The following is a 6,063-nucleotide window of genomic DNA, read 5'->3' as shown; positions in this document are numbered from 1 at the left end:
GCATGAACCATTGAGTCCAGCTGCAAATATACTTTGTATTAGACCATTTTACTGGCCTCTCTTATTAGTTCAAATAGCTTTTCTGTGATTTTTTTGGTGTTCTCATATGTAATTATATTGCCTGCTAATAATGATAAATGTATTTCCTTCTTTCCAACCATTTTACCCCTTATTATTTTTCTTGTTTTATCACATTGGCTATAGTAGAGGTCCTTTTACAGTTAGCTTTTTTAATATATATAATTTTTTGTTAAAAAATATGGAATGCTTCATGAATTTGCATGTCATCATTGTGTAGGGGCCATGCTAATCTTCTCTGTATTGTTCTAATTTTAGTATATGTGCTGCCAAAGCGAGCACTACAGTTAGTTTTAATGGTAAACATAATATTGATATTTGACCAGCTAAGAGGAAGATGATTTTGAGACAAAGCTTTGAGGCAGTGTATACAGCTCAAATTATGACAGAAACTTAGATGTGGTGTGATAATGCCTTTGAATAAGGTGGTGTCTTAGTTCTTGCTGCTGTAACACAATGCCACAGACTGGGTAATTTATATTGAGCAGAAGTTTATTGGCTCATGGTTCTGGAGGCTTGGAAATCCAAGATCAAGGGGCCGGCATCTGACGAGGGCCTTCTTGCTATGTCATCTTCTGGTGGGAGGGCAAAGAGAGGGTGAGAGAGTGAGCAAATGGTCAAACTCACAGCCTCAAACCCTTAAATTCATTCATGGAGGTGAAGCCTTCATGACTAAACACCTCCCATGAGGCCCCACCTTCTAACAGGCCCCACCTCCTGACACTGTTGCATTGAGGATTCTGTTTCCAACACATGCTTTTTGGGAGACACAGTCAAACCATAGCAGGTGATAACTGAAGACATAAAAAGGGATATAAATACCAACTCTCTTACCCTCATACTCATATCCAGAAGAATGGTCTGTCCATAAAACATGATTACAATGCTTCAAACCTGAAGCATGGTAGTCAAATTGACAGGAAACTAAGAATATCTAAAAGTAAAGGTTAAAGTTGGGTAGAGTGTGTTCATTTGGAAAAGAGAACAGAGAAGAAATTGATCATAATTATCAGTTTATGAACAGCTGTAAAAATGTAGGATGAAAAGAAATCGACTGATAGGTATATTTTAAAATCAGTGTCCATGGTTGAAGCTTAATCTTCCCAAATATCCTGTAACAACTATAATTTATGTAATGCTAGTGTGCATATAACACATCACTTGGTTTCCCCAACACCTCAGTGATATGAGTAGTAATTCACATTTATCCACAATTTGACATTTTCTAACATGCTTAGATTACCTCATTTGATGTTTACATTCCCAGGGCTTACTCCCTTGCAATTAAAGCTCCAATAAAAATCCATCTGCTTTTAGTTCTTTGAACGCAATGTCCTGCATTCTCTCTACTTGATCTTTGTCCATGTGGCCCACCTTGTGATGCCTGTTTCTCCTTCACAACCCAGTTCAGCCCCAAGGAAAGGCCTCTGTTCCATTGTCAGAAGGGAGAGGTGAGTGTAGCCAGCAAGGCCTTGAAGGAATCCAAGCCAGGTAGCCGGTATAACACAACTCAAATATCCTGCCTTAAGCTTTGCTGAGCTCCCTTGCTTTAGGGAAGAAAAGAAAAAAAAAAGTCCTCTTTAGCCAGCTGTATTTCTTTTTCCCATTTCCAGAGTGTACCAGGGAGGGTACACATGTGATTGTCCATGGGCTCACTTTTACCCATCACTCCTCTGGGGCAGATGCCAAATCATGTGTCTCATGATGCAAGAGCTTCATGGGGGTCGAGCAGGGTTGGGTGCTGTCTAAGAGGGAATGAAGGGCCCACAAAGCTCCAGGTCTGGACAGTCCAAGACCCTCTTGCTGGGGAGTAGCATTATGGGAAAAATGAAATACACTTGGCTGGATCTGAAACTTTCTGTAGTTAGGGCTGGTTGGGTGGAAGGGGATCTTGGGTGGCCTTCAAGCCGTGGAGGCCCCCAATCCAAGATCTCTAAGGACGTATTCCTAGAACCTTTCAGCTTATCTGCATGGTCAGTGTTTGTCACTCTTCTGTGCATGCCCCAAGTTGTCTCCGCTGTCAGGCTGCAAGATTGTTGTGGAAACAGGCTGAGCCTATTCCATCTTGCTCAGTCACAGGGCCTTGTCTGGTGCCTGGCAGACAGAGGGCTGCAGCAAATATTCGTTGATTTGAAACCACAGTTGAGCCTCCTGCCTCAGCATCTCGGTCATTGCTCCATAGTCTGTCACGTGGCTGCCTACAAGGGAGAAGAAGATAAAAGAATCCCAGGTGACTTTGTGGGTTAAAGAGGTTTTAAAGCTCTTGCTTTAGAAGCTCAAGTAAAACTTTCATCCTGTGTTGACTGGATAAAGCATTCTGTCAGCCATCCGGGGCTCGTCTAGGACTGGGGGCAGGGGAGGAGGGAGAGCAATGTTGTCACTTTAATTGCATTGGCATAAATATTTGATAGTCAATAAATTAGATCTGGGGCAAGGAAAACATTCTTACAAATGGATTTTTTACCTGGAGCCCAGCCCCATTAGCAGAGGAGTAGAGGGCAGCCTGCCCCAGGGCCAGTAATTAACTCAAGTGGAGCAGAACTAAGCATTTTTGACAGCCTTCCTAGTCTGGAATTAACTGTCATCTTGGAGGGAGAAAGAAAGTACACTGTCACATTACGGGCTTATGAGAGGTTCTCCAGTGCTGCCAGTCCCCTGAGTTTACTTATGTCTCCCCTTCATGCCCTGCAATGTTATTTTCATCATTAGAGACAAGTTTAAAAGCAACTAACGATGTATTTTATATCCACGTACCAGAATCACAGATTTCACCAAAAGAGAAGACATTAGCATGGTAATTCAATTTTTTTTTTTCCTTTTGGCAGTTGTAATGAAACAAGATACAGTGGATGCTGTTAGAAGTCACAACACTGATATCTGGAGATAGTACAAGCTGGATTTTTTTTTTCTCCTCTCTGTATCGGTACTTGCCTGTAATGAGCATAGCTTAGCCACTGTCTGTGCTATCTCCCCCCTGCCTCCACCCAGTGTTTATGAAAGTAGCAACTGCTTCTGAGAAAAGGCAAAACCGTTGGAGCCTGAAGCTCCTTCTAGAAGCCACTGCTTGTCTTGTTCCGTGGAAACTGATACGGTGGAAATTGGAGTTGTGCCGGGTCTGGTCTTGGCAATGTGTGTGCAGGCAATTTTTTATAAGGTTGCCGATCTCAGCCAGACTCTCAGCTAGGTTGGGTGTGAGGATGGCGTCTCCAGCGATGCTCAGCTGGCTTCAGAGGGAAGGGCTGCCTGCGCATTTGTGTGTGTTGAGAGGGGTGAGCTGTGCAGCCTGGTACACAGATCATGAACATCTGCTTCTCCTAGATCTTCTGCCTACTTCCACAGCAGTAAAACCACGACTCACCGCCTTCATCACTCAGCCTCAACACTGCTTCCCTCATGCCCTACAGTCAATGGGAGCTGGAATCGCCCTTCATTTCCCCTTTCTGTCGCCTTAAGCACAGTGGCCTGAGGCTGACCCTCCTCTTAGAACTTGACCCTGTTTCTCTGTCTGGCACCACTCCCTGCATAGTGGTAAGTCTGAAGATGTGATCCTGTTCCTTCTCTGCTTCAAAGTCTCCTTGGCTTTGGCTTTCTTCTTGATACCCCAGCAGGAGTCCCAAACCTTGGCTGTTTGTTAGAATCTTGGAGACCAGGCTGGCTGGACCAGAGTCCACAGAGTTGGCGCCCAGGCAGTGCGGAGGGCAACCCATGGCTTACAGGATCAAGCCCTAAAATCTTAACCTAACATCTTAGCCTCAATGGCCTCCTCCCCTTTGGGCCCCAGAAGACACAAGGCTCGGCCATGAACCTCAACCACGCACACTGCCCCTCAACTCTTCCCCTGGTTAACTTTCACTTATCCTTTAGGATCTAGTGAAATGTCACCTCCTCTGTGAAGTGAAGCCTTCCTTAATTTCTCAGGCAGAATTATGGCCATTCATTCATTCGCCCATTCTCATTCAGCAAACACTCGCAGGATGCCTGCAGGTTCCACGTCCTGTGCTGGGTCCTGAAGATGACTTAGCAGCAAAAGGACATGCCAGGAGCTTTTCTGCTAGTGGGGAATACAGAGGAGACAGGAGCACAGCAGACAGAATCAGGGGAGGCTTCTTAGAGGAAGTGACACATCAGGGTGATCTGAAGGGTGTGTATGAGTTAGCCACAGGAGTGAGGGTGGGGAGAGGGGAAGGCCTTGGATAGGAAGAGACTGTGTTAGAGGACAGGAAGTGTGAGACCAAGGCATAAACAGGCCAGGTTCCAGCCATCTCCCCACAGCATGTGGTGTGTCTCCAGTGGGAGAGTGCTCAGTAGGTTTTTGTTTGTTTGTTTTTTATTTTATTTTATGTTTCTTTAGAGACAGGGTCTCGCTCTGTTGTCCAGGCTGGAGTGCAGTGGTGCAGTCATAGCTCACTGAAGCCTCCAATTCCTGGGCTCAAGTGATCCTCCTGCCTCAGAGGCCCAAGTGGCTGGGACTACAGGTGTGTATGACTGCAACCAGCTAATTTAAAAATTTTTTTTAAAGACAGGGTCTCACTATTTTGCCCAGGCTGGTCTCGAGCTCCTGGCCTCAAGTGATCCTCTGGCCTTGGCCTCCCAAAGTGCTAGTAGAATTACAGGCATGAGCTGCCGCACCCAGCCTCAGTAGGTGTTGGTGGAGTGTAAAGTCAAGCGAGAGGGCCAGCTGTGGGGCAGTGGTGGACATTGAGGTGGAGAGCCAATGATAGGGATGGGACAGGATATTCCATCCATTAAGATATAGGCGATGGGGTGCCCTTGCACTATAAAGATATATACATAAGTTTAGGGCCCTGTGAGGCTGGTGTTATTATTTCCATTTCACACAGGTAGAATTTGAGGTTCCAAACAGTTAACTGACATGCCCATGGTCATTCAGCTAGTAAGGGGCAAAGCTGGGACTTAAACCCAGGCAGGGTGGCTCTGGAGCCTGTGCTTTTAGCCCAGACTGTCCCATGCAGACATAGCCTGACCTGGCTTCTCACCAGAGCTGGTCGTTCCTCTTTCATCCCTTCCAACCAGCCCATGCCTGGCTCCAGGCTGACTCCCGGCATCTGTAGGATATTTGAATTTTCAACGATGACATTCAAGAGGGAAACAGAATTTTTGTAAAGAGAGTTCAGAACTGTTTGAGAGAATGACATGAGACCTGTGGTAGCTGTTGCATTACCTCCAGGTGTTGGGGAAATGCAAGAGTAGTCAGCTGCCCTCCTGAGAGCCAGGCCTGGGGAGAGCACAGTTCGGCACCCCCCTTGTTGCTGCTGGGCTCCCAAATGCTTGAGGAGCATTTTCTGTGCTCTGTCCATGTCAGTACCATATTTTATTAAGACATTATTGGCCGGGCGCAGTGGCCGGCCAACGTGGCGAAACCCAATCTCTACTAAAAATACAAAATTAGCCAGGCATGGTGGTGTGCACTTGTAATCCCAGCTACTCGGGAGGCTGAGGCAGGAGAATTGCTTGAACCCAGAAGGTGGAGGTTGCAGTGAGCCGAGATTGTGCCACTGCACTCCAGCCTGCGGGACAGAGTGAGACTCTGTCTCAAAAAAATAAAATAAAGTATATATGCCCATTTACCACTCCCCAGATCTAGATATAGAACATTTTTAGATTTCCAGAAAGTTCCCTTGTGCCCCTTTCCAGTCAATCTCTGCTTCCCACCGCTAGGTAACCACTGATTTCTATCACTATAAGTTATCAGCTTTCTATCATTATATGTTAAATTTGTTGTGCCTGTGCTTGAACTTTGTATGATAATCATAGGCATATACTCCTATTTTGCCTGGCTTTATTTGCACAATATAACGTTTTTGAGATGCATCCAGTGTTGCTGCCGGTGGCAGTAGACTGTTTTTTTCATTGTTGTCTATAGTATTTTGTTGTAGGAATACATGCAATTTCTCCATTCTCCTGTTGATGGACATTTGGCTGGTTTCCAGTGTGGGGCTATTAGGTATAAACTGCCACGAACAT

The 6,063-nt window shown here is 45.6% G+C and overlaps 1 non-coding gene across 1 annotated transcript; it reads right to left on the bottom strand.

Annotated features, from left to right (window-relative positions):
• Positions 1-253: 253 nt before the first annotated feature.
• On the bottom strand, positions 254-360 carry LOC115838189. The gene has a single exon (XR_004033218.1). It is a non-coding gene; the product is annotated as a U6 spliceosomal RNA (small nuclear RNA).
• Between the last annotated feature and the right edge of the window lie 5,703 nt (positions 361-6,063).

This window comes from Nomascus leucogenys, chromosome 13, assembly GCF_006542625.1.
Source record: "Nomascus leucogenys isolate Asia chromosome 13, Asia_NLE_v1, whole genome shotgun sequence".
NCBI lineage: Eukaryota > Metazoa > Chordata > Mammalia > Primates > Hylobatidae > Nomascus > Nomascus leucogenys.
This window is presented reverse-complemented; position numbering and strand designations above follow the sequence as displayed.